The sequence below is a fragment of the Onychostoma macrolepis genome, chromosome 05, assembly GCF_012432095.1.
Source record: "Onychostoma macrolepis isolate SWU-2019 chromosome 05, ASM1243209v1, whole genome shotgun sequence".
Lineage (NCBI taxonomy): Eukaryota > Metazoa > Chordata > Actinopteri > Cypriniformes > Cyprinidae > Onychostoma > Onychostoma macrolepis.
The window spans coordinates 3043619-3065000 of record NC_081159.1 but is presented as its reverse complement, the minus strand read 5'-3'; the positions used below and the strand labels follow the sequence as shown (position 1 = coordinate 3065000).

Below are 21382 nucleotides of genomic sequence, written 5' to 3'. Positions count from 1 at the left end.
TCACCAATGGATCCTCTGCAGTGAATGGGTGCCATCAGAATGAGAGTCCAAACAGCTGATGAAAACTTCATATCAAGCTTTTCACTTCACAAGCTGTTAATTGATAGACCGGAGTCGTGTGGATTACTTGTGGGCTGTTTTGATGTTTGTCTTGGATGCTTGAGAGTGCAAGCTCGCAACCGAAAGTAAGTGTGCAAGATGTCCCTGAACTTGAAAATGCCAAATCGCACATTAAATCCACACTAACTTTCCAGTGTAAGTTAAATATGAATAATAAATAGATATTACATATAATTTGGTAGTAAAACATAGTGTTGCACATTTTATTGGTGCAAAGATGAGTATGTTTAGTTTGTAAAACATTTGCAACTGCTTTTTTTCACTTAATTAGAAGCACCACAATTATTACATTTGGGCGTCTGTTGTAGGGACTACTGAACAAACATTTACAAGTTTATTTTAAAATGCAAAGTATTAAAAATCAAATTAAAGCTCTGTAAATAGCATTTTTACTACACTGTAATTGTGACCCTTTTGGTATTGAAAAGTTCTACACACACTTGTAGTCTATTTGGACAAGCCCTTATTCTGACGGCACCCATTCACTGCAGAGCATCCATTGGCGAGGAAGACATGCAATGCTAAATTTCTCCAAATCTGTTCTGATGAAGAAACAAACTCATCTACACCTTGGATGGCCTGAGGGTGAGTACATTTTCTTTTTAGTTAAACAGTTCTTTTAAACACTTCAACAGCTAGGTCATAATAAACAACAAACATGTGAGTTGCATTTTTATCTGATGAAAAAATAAGATGATCAGCAGTTTTTGATGTTTTGCAAACTGCGGTTGGATCGAGCCACATGTAGTGTGGGAATTGGGTTGGCAGATTTTCATTGAACAATGCATGTTAGCTCTATTGTGCATCAGTAATCTGTGCACCCCATTGTGTCCGTGCAGAGCAGGGATTGTTCTCAGAGCTGGAGTCCCACGATCCACGCAAATCCCTTCGTCATCTCCTACAGCTGCAACGTAAGAGTTCCTCAGAATGAATGAGACTCTTATGCTCATTCTCACAACATGAGTAGTGTAGTTATCTGAGAAGATTATTCAGAAGAAGGCTAAGATGAAGAATATTGCCAGTGTAATATTAAAGTGTGTTCACTGTGCCTAAAATGAAAGGGTAATATTGGAATGTTATTTGGCATCCTTTTTGTACTTAAACACTACATGAATATTAATTTCAAGCATATCACTGAGCCTTTCAACTTTGCATGTACAACACCATCCAAAATCTCTGAGGTTCTTAAGCTACCCAAGGGTGTTTTTGTTTTTTGTTTTTATTTTTCAAAAATGCAGTAAAAACAGTAATATTGTGAAATGTGTATATATATTGGGAAGAGCAGAGAGTTTGAAAATCAGCTTTTATTTGAAATAGATTCTTTGGTTACATCTTAAATGGCTTCTTTCTTTTTTTTTTACAGAAAAGAATATAATTTTATTTCTTTGGTAGAATATGTTCCATGGAGGTAAAAGTACTACACCACACAGTAAAAAAAAAAAAAATACTAGGGCACAATGATTATGAATGAATTTTCCTTTTTTTTTTTTCTTCTTCTTTAAACAGGTGTTTTACCTGTATTTTGAATTTTGCGCTTCATTGCATTGTTTTAGGGTTGATGGAAATAGGTAATGTCCTTAATTTTTTTTTTTTTTTTTTTTTTACTCAAAGCTGAATTAGCACAAATATTTTATTAATATGCAATAAATTTCTGATGATTTTTGAGGTTTTTGGCTGCAGATTTATGCCTACCAAATAAGTGTAGCACTGTTGGCTATTTGACACAATGCAGTTTCCATGGGGGGAAAAAATGTGCGATCCTATTTTTCCTGATTTTTATATAAACCTATGTTTTCCCCATTTTCTTCTGTTGTGCTTTGGTTATAGTGCAAAATACTGAATTTAAGAGAACTGTTAAAGTTTTACAGCAGGCGAATAGTGAAGTCTTCAACTCCTGAAACTTTGTGTAAAAGCTCTAGAGAAAGTACAGTCTGTCGATCTCCTCAGATTTTGTGCTGATTTTGCTGTGTACAGTCAGTCTACTGCTTCTGTGTCTCTGGAGCTCAGCATTCACTGACATTCTGCCGACTAAACGCAGAGAGCGCGCTCAGATTTGGTGTCCTATTTTTGTGTGTGTCTGTGGGGAGAGAAAGCAGAGCATCTCTTTGACACACACCTCATGATTCCTTGACTCCTTTAACTTTTCTCATGGGAAGACGTTACGCTCCCTGCTATCTGTCCCTCTCTGAGGAATACGTCTGCAATTCCATCATCCTGCTTTTATTCCCGTTTTTTCCTCTTATAGCTCTGAAACGTTTCAGCATCTTTATTCCTCTTTTCGCACGCATATTTTGAACCTTTTGCTCCATTGCATTATGTCATTGTGCTCAAGAGTATCTGTTTTTCCTCTCTGTCTCTCTGTCTGTCTTTGAGTCTAGGTTGTGCGCATTAGCTTTGAACACTCTCTGATTCTCTTGCTCTGGGAGACTGAGAGCATTTTGCTCACTCCACAAAGGTGTCTTTTTTGTGTACAGCAGGCAGAACCCTGAAGTTTTAAATTATTTTATTATTCATAGTATAATTATTTATTATTTATGCACTTTTAAATCCATGGTCTAATTCTGAACTGTCTGTGGGACATAGATTCTTAAAATATTCTTAGATTCTAGATTATAAAGATAATTACAAATCAGATGAAAAGAAATGGCATTAAAAATATTAGTATTTATGTTTGTTTTTTAGTGAATGTGTCAGTTTTATCAGATTGGGCAGCTTTTTAAAGGGGCAAGAATTGATGCAATTTGTCAGGGGTGTGATATCTCAACCTTAATTAAACATAGTAGCATTAGTAGTAGCACATAGTAGTAAGTTGTTGTTTTTAAAAAAAAAAATTATTAATTCTTTTGAGCTAGAGTGCAATAAATTGATTAAAAGTGACAGTAAAGACATTTATAATGTTACAAAATAATTTATGTTTTAAAGAATAGTGAAAATAATCACTGTTTTCACAAAAATATTTATGTATTTTTATTTTAATACACAAATCAGCATATTAGTGTGATTTCTGAAGGATCATGTGACACGGAAGATTAGAGTAATGGCTGCTGAAAATTTAGCCTTTTCATCACAGGAATAAATTACATTTTAATGTATGTTAAAACATTATTCCTTTCTTTTTTGTATTAATTATCCACAATATTGCAAAATTCTTTCAGAAACACAAACTCTTTTGAACAGTAGCAACATCTGAGTCCTCGTATGTTATGCATTGTTATATATATATATATATATATAATTTTATAAACTAAACTAAATTACGACAGTTACTTCATTATAAATGGCCTTGAGGGGAAAAGTTAGATGATACAAAAGCAGTTAATAAGGCCATTTTAATAGGCTGTTTTTTGCATGCTGTTACTTGTGGAGAAAAACTGCTCACTTGTGTCTAAGAGACTTGAGATTTACTTTTAAGTAAAGCACCATCAGAGCTGTCGAACTGAAACAAACCCATGAGGAGAGCGCGTCTGAGGTATTAATACATCAAAAGAGCGATTCTATTCCTGAGATTGTATCTCATCCCTCGGTAAAAGCTTTGCTAAATTTGGCTCTTAATTATGCTAATATATTATCGTTTGTTAAGGGAAAGTAAAGCAGTGATTAGTGATTTTCAATACTGCTCCAGCAGTTCCTCTCATATTGTTCTCTCTCATCTGATAATATGCTGCTCTTGAAAGAAAGAAGATTAGACTGAAATTATGATTAAAAAATGTGCTATTTGTATGTCTACAATATATTTGGGCTCCAGAATAAAGTGCTAGACCTTTTACTACAATGTCAGAATGTCTCCCATGTGGCATTTAGAAATGTGTTGTACTGCCATTTGACCTCTGACGCAAAACTGTCACTGGGAAACTAAAGCTTGGCATTTTTTCCTGCAGTTATTTCTTTCCATACAGAGAGCATGTATTCATTTTCATCATGTCTTATTGAACAGCTCTGAGGCTGCTCTTTGTGCAGTGGAGAACATTACAGAATGTCAGAATTGAGACAAATTGGATCGAGGCCACGGGAAGGGAGCAATTATGGGAGATTTTGCAGTGCCTACTGTAGGAGCAGAGGCAGTATTTGCATGACATTTCATTATGGGAGTACAGATTCTGGAAAGCTGAAGGTGATTTTATTCATCATAAATATATATTTAAATATTTGTCAGACGATCTACTTCATGCTCAGCTCTCCTTGAGTTGGAATAGTTTACCCAAAAATGAAAATGTACTACTCACCCTCAGGTCATCCAAGATGTAGATGAGATTTTTTTCTTCGTAGGAACAGATTTGAAGGAATTTAGTATTTCTCACCAATGGATCCTCTGCAGTGAATGCGTGCCGTCAGAATGAGAGCCCAAACAGCTGATAAAAACATCACAATAATCCACACCACTCCAGTCCATCAGTTAATGTCATGTGAAGTGAAAAGCTGTGTATAAGAAACAAATCCATCGAGGCATTTTTAACTTTAAAACATTGCTTCTGGTTTAAATATGAGTTCATAATCCTACGTTTCCTCCAGTGGAAAAGTCCATTCCCTGCTGTCGTCTCGCATCAAAATCCACAATTTGTTTTGAACTGTTTTGGACTGCTTTTGCTTGTGAACACTGCCTGCTATCTACATATTGCTCTTCTGATTGAGACGCAACAAATGTTTCACTGGAGAAAGCAATGTTATGGATAAAGGACTCAATGGTTTGAAGTTAAACCGATCGTGCAGCTTTTTGCTTCACAAACTGTTAATTGATGGACTAGAGATGTGTGATGTTTTATCAGCTGTTTGGACACTCATTCTGACGGCACCCATTCACTGCAGAGGATCCATTGGTGAGCAAGTGATGGAATGCTACATTTCTCCAAATATGTTTCAGTGAAGAAACTAATTCATCCACATCTTGAATGTCCTGAGGTTGAGTGCGTTTTCAGCAAATTTTCATTTCTGGGTGAGCTATTCCTTTAACTCGAGTTGATTCATTTTTGAGCTGTTGGTATTGTTCTTGGTCAGATGTCAATCATCCTCCTCATATCAAGAGAGAGGAGGTGATTTCAGAAGTGCCAGAGTAAACAATCTGTCTTGCTCTCTCCCGTCTATCAGCATCTCCTGCTGGAACAAAGGCAGTTCCTCTTTGAGACTGAAGCTCCACTGAAAGGTCATTACTGCAGCAGCCATACTGATTTCCTTCCATTCTTGTGTGGGGAAATGTCTCGGACACTTCTTAATGAGTAGATTAGATAGATGGAGAGGAAATTTCGGTCCTAGAGAGACAATGATTATGTTCATTCGTCTTCTGTTCCTTCTCTCGGTTTCATTCGCTCTCCCCGCGAGAGGCTTGTGCTCGGTCTGCGTGCTGCACTAATTGCAGTGGGCGTTTTTGTGCTATTTATGCTTTTGTTATGCATTGTTAGGACACCTCACACATACATGCTTTGTTTAATGAGTATATGGGTTTATCATGCAAAATCAGATCCTGGCAGCAGTGATTTAGATGCAAATTAAAACCCAAAACAAAATCTTCAAAGGAAACTTCATGTGTCTTAGATGTTCTTCTAATTAAATATGATTATTAATGTGTTTGCACAAAATATTTCTGAGCATGTTCTGGCAGATTTTTACATGTGGCCTATATAATTATTACTCATACTAGGGGTTACATATTAGGCTTTTTGACAAGAAACAACATCCGACCACCTAGCAATATGCTAAAAACCTCTCAGTCCGAATTTAGCAACATGATGGCAAACCCCTTAACACCTGGTGAAATTTGCAAGGGCATGTAAAATGTAAAATCAATTTTTTCCTTCAGTTATTATGTTCACATTACAAATAACTGCCCTCATCAGTCTGTATGAGTGACCCCGTATTCAGATTATCTATCTTGCATAATATTCACACTCTCTGAGTCATTCAGGTCAAGGATTTCTGGATTGTTGAATACAATAGCCTTTAGTGCTTAGGAACCTTGTTTGTTCTCCTGTGTAAAATCAACTGCAGTGGTCATGCAGTTTTACCCACGATTCTAAAAGAAAATCTTGGGAACAGAATCTCTTGTGGCATATACACTGTAAAAAAAAAAAAATCTGTAAAATTTACGGTAAAAAATACGGTAGCAACATTTCAGGTTTTACGGTTTTAACTTAAATGTACAGGTAAATACCGTAATTTCATTAACTGATATAATGTTAATAAACCAACCTATAGAAGTACTGAAATCTGTTTTGTACCTTTGAAATACACTGATAACCACCAAATGCAGAAGGTGATGAGAAAGTCACATGATAAACCAAAGCCCATCACAAGCAGCTTTTAAATAATAACATGTATAGAAGGTGCACAGTGTCATTCACACTAAACACCATCATGGTGAGACTCATTAAACTGAAATATGCAATAAATATTAATTTAACAACATTAGATGTAACATACAACCCTAATAAACATAACTAATAAGAAAAAAAACTAAGAAGAAACCTAGTTATTTCAAAGAAAAAACATCAAAGTCAAACAAAATTTTAAATGCAACGCAGGGAATTCTGGGAATGTCAATTTACGTTTTTTCCCATTTTAAGAATTTTACATTCTTTTTCACTTCCAAAATGGTATTTCACCGTAAAATTGTCTGAAATGTCTATTACAGTTTTTCACCGTATATATTAGGGGAACTTACCGTTAACCATTTAACAGGATTTTACTGGAGCATTTTCACAGTTTTTTTACTGTTAAAATCACGGTCATTTTTTACAGTGTACTATTCCTATTTATATATGATTTCTGTGCCATACCTGTTTGTCTGTCTGTCTGTTCTACCTTGCTATGTGTGCTGTGTATCGTTCTAGCATTCTGTCTGATGTTTTACCTTTTTAGCATTTCATGTCGTTCTATCTTTCTTTCCACCTTTCTTTTGTTCTGTCCAATCTGTCTATCATTCTATCTGTCTGTCATGATAGTTCTGCCTGTTTGTTGTCCCATCTATCACTCGATTCATCTGTCTGTAAGGCCTATAAACATTCAGACATTTTTTCAAAACATTCACTTTTAAAGTTTGCTTTGAGAAATCAAATTATTGCATAAAATGACTACTTTTCTTTTGTCTTTTTTTGACACTTTCTGCTTGATTCTGTTCTGTTTGCAGTACACAGATTAATGCCAAGGAGGCTGGACTGGATAGAGAGATTTCTCTCTCTCTTCATCTTTGTTATAAGACTTTCCATCTTCTGCTTTGTTCATCTCATTCACAATCTCTGTCTCACTATCCCTCATTCCTCTGTTGGAGTGGATGGATTTGTGTGCTGTAAATAGCAGCACCTGTTCAGCAGAGATTAACAGGAAGCAAAGGGTTATTCTGGGCATAAGGAGGTGTCCTCTGTGTGTGTGTGTGTGTGTGTGTGTGTGTGTGTGTGTGTGTGTGGAAACCGTATGGGGGTTAGAAGATCAGATTAGCTGAAAGAGAAGAGACTGCATGTCCCCGTAGTAAAAGGAAAACGCACATATGGGGAGGTATTTTTGAACATTAAAAAAGTGACTGTGGCCAATTACTCGCGCCAGATGATGGGCATGTGTTTGAATGTTTGGGAATGGCCATTGATAGTCCTGAAGGTGCTAAAATGAGTCATTCTTGAAACCTAATGCCAGTTTGGGTAGTGCTGTCTTCTATTTTGGACGTTCTGAGTTTCACACATTTGTTGTAGCGCACTGAAATGCCAACTTATTTGGCGCTCTATTTGGCACACTTGACTTGAAAACCATGTGTGCCTGAACGGGCACGTGTGGTGAGCTATTTATAATCATATAGCTGTTCTTTTCTGGCTTGTGCCAGAAGTTGTGCCACACATTCGTACAGTAAGTCAGAACGCCTACTCAGAGCTCATTTACCTTCAGCCGTGCTTAGTTGTGTAGTATGTGCTTACTTGAGCATTTTAGATGCGTTGCTAGTCTGTTGATGCAACACTCAAAGAGTTAGAAAATAAATATTCCATAGTGCAGTGCTTTTCATTACAGGTGCACTCAGTAATAATTTTTCTCTCAGAATGGTTTTATGCACAAAGAACTGACTAGCAATTTTGACAAATACCTCAACATCATTTACATGAAAAATTGAATAAACATCATCATATTGAGATCAAATGTCAAGCTGGACACCATTTACTTTTAACACAGCAACTTTATTTCTGCTCATAAAATACTTTAATTAGTATATCATTCAAAGACAACTTGCACATCTTCCTGTGAAAATTAATGAAAAAATTGTGAATGCATCTTTGAGAATACCAGCTTGGTTGAGCACACATACACGCATGACTGTTTGCCCTCTTTCTAAACCACTCAGTCCATCTTTCTGTCTCTGTCCAGATGGCTTCATGTGGGTTTTGGCCTAGACACACACACAGTAATCAGTTTAATAAGGAACCAGGCCACCAGTCTCTTAAAGCACTATTTACACTATAGGTTACATCTGACATTGAATTTTAAACTTTAGATGGTTGTCCTTTTATTCTTCCTAGAAAAGCCACTTTACGTCAGTTTTCTTTATCTATCTGAGCACATGACCAGCACATTGAGTCTGATTGTTTGACTACAGTATGTACATATACAGTATGTTCTATTTATTCTATCATTCTATATATCTATAGTAGAGTACATCATTCATTAGAGCATTTCCATTCTACAATTACTCAATCAAGTCAGATCAAGTTTGATGTAGGGGTCTTTTTTATTTATTCGTAGAATTTGGTGTTCCTAGTTTTAAGCAGGTAGTTCTGATCTGTTGGAGCAGAACTAATCATACAACTTCTAGCATTTCCTTTTGGTTCATATAGGCATATTCACAAATTTGTCTCTCTCTCTTTCCCCTCCCTCTGTAGTTCATGATAGATAGATTGTCTATTGTGAGTTCTGATTGCTAAATGGAGTTATTGTTTCTCTTTGCGGCCCTCAGCCTGTGAAAGCTCCTCATTGTTCTGAGGGTCTCTTCTCTCCCCTCCTTCAACCTCTCTGCTTTGATAATGCAGGTCATGACAGGCTATAGTCTTTTTATTACATACAGAAACATCTAACTGCATTGTCTCATTTAATTTGGGAGCTTGTTTGCGTGTAATCAGTCTGAGCAGACAGACAGGAAGAAAGGTAATATTACCAAGCTGTCATCATGAGTTTGTTTTAACCTTGCCATCTTTTTTAATTCATAGTGCATTAGAGCACATTTTGTTCCTGTGTGAACATTGTATTGTCAACATTACAGCCATATTTATCAAAGGATGTACTGTTCTGCTACATTTGTTTTCCAGATGCACAGCGAGTGTCGCGATATCTTGCTGTTTTCCACTGCAGGGAAACGTCCAACATCAAACATGATAATTAATCGGTCTCCTGCGTTCTACATGCTCGGGCTCATGCATGATTCTGTTCCCACTATATGTGCTTGTGTGTAGATTGGGCCTAATGTGTTTTTAATATGTAGAGAAATCAGTAAATCAGAGGGAAAGGAGACGTTCTGCTACACCAAAACATGATTGTGTAACTCAGCAGGAACTGATCCAGGAACAGACCTACTCATGCACTAATCAAAAACACAATGAGAACAGAGCCAAACTAGCCATATTCAATATTAGAGCTGTGGCATAGTGGTTTGCACACTCTTGACACAATAAGCACAAAAAGAGAATGTTGCTTTTATAACATCCTGATGGGAAAAAAGGGGTTAAAAAATTAGTATATAACACTGTGTGGTGCCACATGAGCACTGATGTATAATGTCTAAATAGTGTTTGTTATGTGAGCTGTGGTGAACACACATCATTTTTCAGATCAGTGACTTTTGACCTCTTTCATTCTGTTGGACAGATTTATAGAAATGCTGGTCTTTGTCTCCTAGACCTTATCTTCTCCTAACAAACACCCAGCTGTATTGAGTCTGACACTAAGCAGCAGTTGAGTAAACAATGCTTGACGGTTCAGATTTTTCCCCTCTCTTACTTGGACTCATTCTGTCTGGACTTCCGTTCAGGAAGTGGCTAGAAAATGGCTGAGGACTATTTTCCAGCCACTTGGAACCATTCATGTGTCTGCACATTTGTGTTTGTGTGCAAATGTATGTAGAGGACACACAGATAAATAGGGTGTCTCTTAAGGTCAAGGAGAAAGGCGATATTAAGTCCCAGTACTTGGCAGCTCCTCCATCTGGGTCATTCTCCAAGCCCATCTAAATGCCTAGGTGTCAGAAGAATGGATGGGGTTTTATTCTTATCTCTGTTGTGTCATGTGTGCTGAGGATTTGGATTTGTGCTGGTTGCTTATCTTTTCAATCAGTGCACCAGAGATATTTGTTCTGATTTCTTCAGTGACCGTTTCTGACACCAGTAGGTGGCATGCATGTGAGCATCTTTTTTGTGTGTTATGGGTTGAGTGATTCAATCATTCACTGATTTGCTAGAAAGTGATTGACAAAACAATTGACTTTTCACAAAGACCCTCCCCCTACTGTTGCTATTTCCAACAAGTCAGGGTGCTCTCACACAGTAAAATTATACAACGCGAAGCAAAGAGGACACTAACTATGCACCAAGAGACAAGACAGAGTCAGATTAATTTTGATTTACAATTACAGATTACAAATTTATATTATAAATTACTTTTACATTTTTTTTTTTTAAGAAATTCAAACAATTAATACCGTCTTGTGGCTCTTTCATGTATCGTGAAAGATCGCTGTAGCGCCTGAGTTTGAGCGGCACATGAACAATCATCTCTTCATATTTACTACTATTTATAGCATGGAATAAGCATGAATGAACATGAATTGGCAGATTCAGTGTTATGATTGGTCAGATTGCATGTCAGTCAAAGTCCAGAGGAAGGGTGAATTGTTATTTTATGTTGTTAACTATTAAAAATGTGCGTTTCTCCAAAAGCAGATATTTATATATATATATATATATATATATATATATATATGTATATAATTTTTATTTTTATTTTTTTTTTTTTTTTTTTTGTCAACTGCTGAGCATGACTTTATTTGAGCTTTAGAATAAAGACAATACACTACCATTCAAAAAAACGCTACCATTCAAAAGTTTAGGGTCGGTCAAATTTTTAATACTTTTGAAAGAAATCTCAAATGTTTACCAAGGCTGCATTTATTATAATACAGTAAAAATGGAAATATTACTACAATTTTAAATAACTGTTTTCTATTTTAATATATTTTAAAGAGTAATTTATTCCTGTGATGGTAAAGCTGTATTTTCAGCATCATAACTCCAGTCTTCAGTGTCACATGATCCTTCAGAAATCATCCCAATATGCTGATTTGCTGCTCAAGAAACATTTCTTATTATCATTAATGTTTAAAACAGGTGTTCAGCTTCATATTTTTGTGGATACTGTGATACCTTTTTGTCAGGATAGAAAAGTTCAAAAGAACAGCATGTTCTGTTTGTATTTGGCTGCCCGTTTTTTGCCACGCATGTAACCACAGCAGCTGCAGTCTGGCCTTAAAATACGCGTGGTAAGGAATGCGTATGAGGTTAGCCAACAACTGCCACTCAGATATGCACCGTCAGGACACAACTTAAATGTAGCAGTGTGTGTGTTTGTGCAGAACACCTGTGAATGTATAACCTTGCTTTGAGTCTACAAGGATATGACGGCGTCAAGATATTTACAGAGGCTTCTGCGAACAGTGGTGAAGATGTTTGGAGACAGATTCCCTCAGGGCTAAATCTGACCCGGTCATATTTATCTAGCTCTAGATCGCTTGGTGTTCAAGTTCAGCCCTCTGTTTAACTCAGATCCGTTTAAGCTGCTGTTGTTGGGGGTATTCTACTGTTTTAAGCAGATCTATATGAGGAAAGAGCCGAGATGTCATCTGTTCTATTGTACTTTCAGAGTGTGATTAATGGACCGGCGGGGCTTTGTGACCTTATTTATGCTGCTTTTCACTTTCATTATTAAATTGTTTAAAGGGCTAGCGGTGAAGATAATCTCTTTGATGTGGATCACATCCCATAATGTCCATCGAGTGTGTGTGTTTTTGTGCGTGTTGTTTTTAGATTACGCTGGTAATAGTTCTCCTGTAAGTTTGGACTCTGCGGCTGTATCTGTGGGAGCGTTTCTCCCTTCGGCTGTGTTTTGACTGATGCTTTAATCTGGTAGTGTGTGGGGGAGACGTGACTGCCGGTGGGTTAATATGGGATTGATCTGTGTTTGTTTCTCACTGCATCTTGTTTGTAAGTTTGTGAGAAGATGCACTGTAAAAAATGAATATATCAATCAAAATGAATTTTACAATCAAGGTGTAACTGCGGATATCAGTGTCTGTTTGTTCAAGTAGTTTTTGAGATCTTAGATGCACATACTGTATATAAACTCACTATCATTCAAATCGTTTGGAATCAGTTTTTTACACACTTTTTTTTTAATGAGTGAAAAGTTTCTCAAAAATATTAAGCAACACAATTGTTTTCAACATTGATGATAATAAGAAATGTTTCTTGAGCAGCAAATCAGCATAATTAAGGATTTTGAGACACCAAAGACTGTAGTAATGGCTGCTGAAAATTTTGCTTTGCCATTAAAGTAATAAATTAAATTTGTAAATATATATGTTAAAAAAAAAAGTTTTAAATTGTAATAATAATTCACAATATGACTGTATTTTTGAATGAATCAGAAATTGTAGAATTGGTCATCGTAAGAGAGTTCTTTCAAAAACTTGAAAATAATTTTACTCACCCCAAACTTTTAAACAATGGTACACAAACACATAGAAAGAAACACGTTACATGTTCACTGCACCACAGATCTGGCCTTTTCCTTTAATGTTTTTGATGTCTTGAATGCTTGATTTTGGAGACCCAATTAAATCCGGTGAGGCTTTTTCATAGCTAAGTCAGTCCTGTGCTGGGATACAGCAAATACCCGATTAAGGTAATTGTAAGCAGCATGATAGGTTAATTGGTTTATTGGGGTGTGTGTGTGTGTGTGTGTGTGTGTGTGTGTAAATGAATGTGTCTTTCTGGAGGTTTGGAGGAATATTGTAAGATCCTGTGGGTCTCAGCGAATGAGTTTGCAAACACTGTTGAGGCTGATAAGGGGAAACCAAGCTTTGGCATCCCAGGAAGGATTAGTGGAAACTGGCTAGTGCCGCACCGCAAGCACCCCCTGTCTTAGACAAACTTGGATTAGAAATGGGGGGATAGTCTCTGTGTGCATGCAGGGTCCAAATTAACATTGTTGACAATGGCGGATTAATTGATATTATCAGCATTCTCTGAGGCACAACTGTATTGTAAACACTGTGAATGTGTTTATACTTATTTTCGAATATATGCTGAAGACACGTGTAGCTGGAGAGACTTTATGCACTACAGTCGAATATTGATTTAAACTTAAAAATTCTGTTTTGTATAAGAAAATTCATGTGGAAGGGATGCATTTTATGCATTGTGGCACTCCTAAAAAGGGATAGTTCACTCAAAAATTAGAATTTGCTTAAAAGGTCATCCAAGATGTACATGAGTTTGTTTCTTCATTGGAACAGATTTGGAGAAATGTAGCATTACGTCATTTGCTCACCAATGGATCCTCCATCAGAATGAGAGTCCAAACAGCTGATAAAAATAGTAATCACAAGTAATTCACATGTCTGTCCATAAATCAATGGCTTGCGAAGAGAAAAACTGTGTTTGTAAGAAAAAAACAAAATCATCATTAATGCGTTTTAACTTTAAACCGTCACTTCTAGCCATATCCATAGTTACGCTGCAGTGAGAAAGTCCATCTCCTGTTATCCTCTCACATCAGAATCCACCAACATATTAGTTTAAAACTGTTTTAGACTCTTTCTGCTGTAAATGGTGCTAACGAGATGACTTTTTCACTGGAAAAAGCAATATTATGGATAGAGGACTCATATTTTAACCAGAAACAATGGTTAAAAACGTCTTAATGGTGGAATTGTTTATTACAAACATGCAGCTTTTGGAAATGTGTTGATTACTTGTGGATTATTGTGATGGTTTGGGCTCTCATTCTGAATTTCTGACGGCACCCATTCACTGCAGAGGATCCATTGGTTAGCAAGTGATGTAATGCTACATTTCTCCAAATCCGTTCCTGTAAACGAACCAATTCATCTACATCTTGGATGGCCTGAGGGTGTGTTCGTTTTCAGCAAATCTTAATTTCTGGGTGAACTGTTCCTTTAAACCATTTAAGTTGCAAATCCTTAAAAAAAATCACCATCAAAATTGCACTTTTACTTCCATCTGAAGCTCAGCAAGTGTTCATTTTGGACCCAGTGTGTGGACTCTTGCACGCAAATGCACACACTACCTTGCTGTCAGGAGTGGTCATTTACTTTCATAAGATTCTAATGAGGAAAATGTAGGGCAAACATTTTTCTTTTAGGGTGGTTGTACAGGAAGACCTTCTAATGAATAACGCGTTTCATTTCTCTGTTGTCAGAAGCTCCAGGGTGGATCTGTTCACCACACAACGTTAGCGCCTCAACATTCCCTCAGTAAGCATCTGTCTGACTGATTAATGATCTCCTGTGTTCAAGCCCATCACCATCTTCCTTTTTTCTGGACTGCTCTGCTCCACTATAAATCATGTAGATTTCACACACGTTGATTAATGGAGCATTGTTTATTGTAGATTCAGGACTCCTGTGGGGCACTAATTGGCCCATAGTGCTTTGAAATAACTTAAGCAGTGAAGTGAAAGGGGGGGAAAAATGAGAATAGAGGTGTGTGAATTCAACTATCTCTGCAGGCGTAAGATGGCATCCATGCAGTAAATGTGAGGACAAAAAAATGTTCACTACAGGCACATACCAAGCATTGATGTTACATTTTCAGCACAGCAACACTCTGGTGGATATGATAGCTGGAACTTCAAAAGCTTTTGCCTCTATTCTGGCACTTAGATATGTTATTTGTCTAGTCAGATGGGATCTACATTATTGAAATACATCCATTGTCCCAGAGAGATGTGCATCATGGAGATGTGTATGCGGCATATCAATGATGCCACACGCCTGAAAAAAAACAAAAAAACATACAGTTTAATGACTTGCTGTCAGGTCCCAGCAGAAAAGATGTTTATTAGTGGTGGTTGTTTAGACATCTATAACAATTATTATTGATCATAATTAAGATTACAAAACAAACCCGTAATCCTAAATATCGAACTTTATAATGCCTTTAAAACCATCGATGGTTTTCATCTACAACTATCTACTCTGATGGATATCTCTCTTTCCTTCTCATCTCTTCTTTTTATTTTATTTTATTTTACAACCATAAGTATGAACATAGTAATTGTGATAAGTCTTCTCAAGCGCCCATAATAAATAGCTTCTCTATAGATGTATTTATTTAAATTAAATAATTATTGAATTATTAAAGAAATCATTTGTTGTCCCACTCTTTTTCCCTGAAGAGTTTTTTATTTTATTTTATTTTATTTTATTTTATTTTATTTTATTTTATTTTATTTTATTTTATTTTATTTTATTTTTTATTTTATTTTATTTTTTATTTTATTTTATTTTATTTTATTTTATTTTATTTTATTTTATTTTATTTTATTTTAATAAATATGAACATAGTAATTGTGATAATTGTCTTTTCCAGCACCACTAATACATAGTTTCTCTGCCAGATTTATTTATTTTAATAATTACATAATTATTAAATAATTACAACCCGAATTCCGGAAATGTTGGGATGTTTTTTAAATTTGAATACAATGAAAACTAAAAGAATTTAAAATCACATGAGCCAATATTTTATTCACAATAGAACATAGATAACATAACAAATGTTTAATCTGATCAATTTGAAAATGTTATGCACAAAATGAGCTCATTTCAAATTTGATGCCTGCTACGTCTCAAAATAGTTGGGACGGGGGCATGTTAACCATGGTGTAGCATCTCCTCTTCTTTTCAAAACAGTTTGAAGACGTCTGGGCATCGAGGTTATGAGTTTCTGGAGTTTTGGTGTTGGAATTTGGTCCCATTCTTGTCTGATATAGGTTTCCAGCTGCTGAAGAGTTCGTGGTCGTCTTTGACGTATTTTTCGTTTAATGATGCGCCAAATGTTCTCAATAGGTGAAAGATCTGGACTGCAGGCAGGCCAATTCAGCAGCCGGACTCTTCTACTACGAAGCCATGCTGTTGTAATAGCTGCAGTATGTGGTTTTGCATTGTCCTGCTGAAATACACAAGGCCTTCCCTGAAATAGACATCGTCTGGAGGGGAGCATATGTTGCACTAAAACCTTTATATTCATTTCAACATTCATAGTGCCTTCCAAAACATGCAAGCTGCCCATTCCGTATGCACTTATGCACCCCCATACCATCAGAGATGCTGGCTTTTGAACTGAACGCTGATAACACGCTGGAAGGTCTCCCTCCTCTTTAGCCCGGAGGACACGGTGTCCGTGATTTCCAACAACAATGTAAAATTTGGACTCATCTGACCATAGAACACTTTTTCCACTTTGAAACAGTCCATTTTAAATGAGTCTTGTCCCTCAGGACACGGCGGCGCTTCTGGACCATGTTCACATATGGCTTCCTTTTTGCATGATAGAGCTTTTGTTGGCATCTGCAGATGGCACGGTGGATTGTGTGTACCGACAGTGGTTTCTGGAAGTATTCCTGGGCCCATTTAGTAATGTCAATGACAGAATCATGCCGATGAGTGATGCAGTGTCGTCTGAGGGCCCAGCAGAGCTCTTCGGCCTTGTCCCTTATGCACAGAGATTTCTCCAGTTTCTCTGAATCTTTTGATGATGTTATGCACTGTAGATGATGAGATTTGCAAAGCCTTTGCAATTTGATGTTGAGGAACATTGTTTTTTTTTTAAGTATTCCACAATCTTTTTACGCACTCTTTCACAGATTGGAGAGCCTCTGCCCATCTTTACTTCTGAGAGACTCTGCCTCTCTAAGACATCCCTTTTATAGCTAATCATGTCACAGACCTGATGTCAGTTAACTTAATTAGTTGCTAGATGTTCTCCCAGCTGAATCTTTTCAGAATTTCTTGCTTTTTCAGCCCTTTGTTGCCCCCATGCCAACTTTTTTTAGACCTGTGGCAGGCATCAAATTTGAAATGAGCTCATTTATTGGATAAAAGTGTAAGATTTATCCGTTTAAACATGTTATGTTCTCTATGTTCTATTGTGAATAAACTATTGGCTCATGTGATTTGAAAGTCTTTTAGTTTTCATTTTATTCAAATTTAATAAAACATCCCAACATTTCCAGAATTCAGGGTTTGTTTTAAATTATTAAAAATTATTTGTTTTTTATTTTAATTTATGTTACAGCTGTAATTGTCATATCAAGCACCACGAATAAATAGCTTCTCTGTTAGATTTTATCATTTATATTATTTGTTTGGGTTGTGATGGCTGTCTCTCTCTCTCTATCTTTTTCTGCATGTTTTCTAGCATGTTTAAATGTATTTTTCTGTTTATCTCACAATCAGAGTGTTAAGAATTAACTAGTGCTGGTTTAAAAGCTTTGTGCTCCCTAAAGCTGTTGTTGACAGGGTTGTTTCTTTTATCTATATTGATCTCGTCGGTATATTATAATCCTCACGGATAGATGGCTCCTTGGAGTGACTGCCTCTGGCACAGATATGCTAATATTTGTAGCAGCTAGGCGTTAGACACACTGCAGGGAATGGCCTAAATTAAACCTTATATACACCCCTCCAGCTCAGCCCTTGAGTTGTTAAAATGCCAGTGTACTTTACACTAAAATAAGAGGCTTGTGTATGCTAGAGAGAAGCGTGTTAAAGCGTGAATTAGGATACAGCCTTCTTACACAGGGTTTGCTAGTTAAATGGAGAACAGTAGATCTCCATCGCAGCCCTGCCTGAAGAAATTAAGCATAGATTGTTTCCTGAAGGTAATTAAAGTACTTTTAGTCATGTTGTTTAAATGCATACTTTAAGGTTTAAACTCCCCACAATTATGTACACAGAAGAGGAAACAGACTTCCAACTTCATGAATTTGTTGACTTGTTGTCTAGGTTCATGTCCACTGAGAGACTCAGAAGCTTTTCTTGGCAATATATGAGGATTATGTGCTACCAACATTGTCTGCAACACTTTGTAGAGAGCTTTAATATTATAATTCCCCTTTCCACAAAGCAAGTATAAATGCTTTACTAAATCTGAAGTGTTTCCCAGAAGGGTTTACAGTACATTGACATTTACACATTTGGCATACGCTTTTATCCAAAGCAACTTGCGTTTAATTCACGTTATGCATTTTATCAGTTCATGTGAGTTTAAGCTGTAAATGGAGGCACTAATGGCAGTAGTTTTTGGTGTCAAGATGCTGTGTAGTCTATATTTAAAACAAAACAAAAAAACAAGTTGGATAACTATGATGTTTTGTTGCAGAAAACCACAATATGCATAGGCTACTAATATAAACATTGCTCACAGGGGATGATTTCAGGCTCATCAGTTCATCCTGAAATTTATGTTGAGAGTGGTGAAATAAGTGATAATGTGAAAAAACCCTGTCAGGGTGACCTGTCAGTCCTTTTACTGTATTTATTACTTTTCTGTTTCAGGTATGGTACTGCATGTCCATCAGTTTACAGTGTAATGATGATGCTTGCAAACTCGTGCTGTGTCTGTTTTAAACAAAAAGACTGTAAAGTCATGCTGAAAAAGTCATTTTCCTGTTCTCTGTTTTTATTTGAGCTTCATCAGACGAGGCATTTTACAGCTTGGAACATTCTCTTGTCATTTACTGTTGCTGTTAGGAACTATTTTGAAAAAAATTGTTTTAAAAATATTTTTAAAATAAAAAATATTTAAAAAATAAATATTATTTAAATATTATAAAATATTATTTAAATATTTAAAAATTTAAACGGGATGCAGTGTCTCCACTTAGCCTTGTGCCTATCAACACCCTTCAGCTTAACACACCTTGGAATGTCTCGAAGAAATAATGTAACCACCTTAACCTAATAAAAATCTCTGCACTGTCATTCAGATGAAGGACACTCTAAGCCCTGCCGCGATCTGACTGTCTCGCATAGAGCAAGACGCTTACAGATCAAGGGTTATTGCATTTCACAGGCAGTGTATTTATTCCGTAATTTCCCTGACTTTCTTGTTTACCCCCAAAGAGATGTTTGTGCGGCCGATAAAACTGGCGTTTATTTCTTCGCCCACAGCATGGATTGATTCTGAGGTCGTCTGTTTGTGATTGGATTATACATGGAGGAGTAGTTATGCCATCAGTTTTGCTCTGTTGTGTCTGACGGGGGTGAATCATTCTCACCTTCCACTTCATTACTGCTTTGTATTCTCTGGTCTGCCATCTCTGATTAAGATGAAGAAAACAACAAACTGAATAGAAAACGGAATGGAATGAGTGTATTGAATCACATCAGAGAGATAAAGGTGACAGACTTCACCTATCCGAAGAGTCTGGCGTTCCTCCAGTGCAGTATGGAGTATGAGTTAGTGCTTTTCCCTCAGGGTTCCAGAGAATAGTAGCGTGATCTGCTGCCTGCCGAGAGAGAATAGACGTAGCAGGAGGGGTTTGAGAGTTATGGATCATTCTAGCTTTAAAATCTGATTGGATGAGGTGTGTTCAACGCTGCTTTGGGATAGCCAATATAACAGTTGCTTGGCAACTATAAATGTCTGCAGTTAGGCTAATGGACTGTATTACTTGAAACAATATTTCCATTATTGTAATTGTTATTATAATTGAATGCACTTATTTGTTGAACAGTGCTGTCTTTATGAAATTCATCTGGTAAATTTAACTGTAAAGCATGGCCTTGAGTGGCTTGTTGCTTCATTATGTAATGGTTTAAATGGTTACACAGTGGTAATACTGCGAATGCATTATAGATTTATCTACCTCTAAATGACATGCAAAAGCCAAAATAAATGTGCTTGGTCACTTTGCATGTCGATCAAATGGTGTCCTCCTGTCTGGGTGGGCGGTTCTTGGCCAGAAAAAGTCCTGTTCTGCAAGACTACAAATGTAATAGACTCCAATAGGAGTCCAAATTTAGAAGTGCACAAATATATATGCTTGGCTCTGCCTGTTAACTCATCTTAAATAAAACCTGAGCAGAGCCTAGTTAGAGGGTACATTATGAGAGGAGCTATGGTAGGACAGCTAGTCGTGGATTGGTCACCGGTAGTTGCTTTCCTGCGTAAGCAGTCTACCCATTAAACATTGCCACGCACCTCTTTTGAGTTCAACAAATCAGTGTGAAGTAGTGGTCGATCAGTATAGGTTTGTTTAATTGCCAATAGCAATATCTGTATTTTTATGATATGATAAAATGTAATTAATGCAGGATCTGTACATAATAAATGTTTATAATAATAATAATAATAACAATTGAAAAATAGTAAATATCATTATTGTTGATTATTAGGCTAAAATTAAAACAATTAAATGTGTTGCAGAAATGACAACAACAATAATAATAATAGTAATAATATTTGAAAAAATAAATGACAATGTACATTTTATATTTATTTATATATATTATAGTGCTGTCAAGCGATTAATCGCATCAAAATAAGTTTTTGTTTACATAATATATGTGTGTATATTTATTATGTGTATATATAAATACACACACATGCATGTATATATTAAAGAAATATGTGTTATGTTTATATATTTAAAATATTTATATATAATATCAATTATATTAATATAAATATATACATGGAAATGCATGGAAATATTTTCAAAATATATGTTGTGTGTGTATTTATATATACATAATAAATGTGCACTGTATACACAGATATATTATGTAAACAAAACTTATTTTGGATGCGATTTAATCGCTTGGCAGCACTATAATATGTATAAATAAATATAAAATGTACATTTCTGCAACACATTTTATTGTTTTAATTATAGGAATATAATGAAATTATATTATGTAAACAACTTTTATTTTGGATGCAATCAATCGCAATTAATCGTTTGACAGCACTAATATATTTTATTTTATTATTTACTATTATATTTTATTAATTTATTATATGTTATATTTTTTTATTTAAAATATTTTTTTGTCATTTCATTTGTGCAAAACAATTATTTTTATAAAGTTATAGTTATTAGTACTGTTGTTATTTCATTTGTGCAAAATACCATTTTGTTGTAACAACAATTTAATATTTATTTATTTTATTTATTTATTTTTTTTAAGTGACCCAAGAGGAAATCAATATTTTTGTTAATC

General features: G+C 35.8%; 1 protein-coding gene across 1 annotated transcript in view; it reads left to right on the top strand.

Moving 5' to 3' along the window:
- Nucleotides 1-21382, top strand: part of zdhhc8b (zinc finger DHHC-type palmitoyltransferase 8b) — a 60565-nt gene that overhangs the window by 27518 nt on the left and 11665 nt on the right. The window lies entirely within an intron of this gene.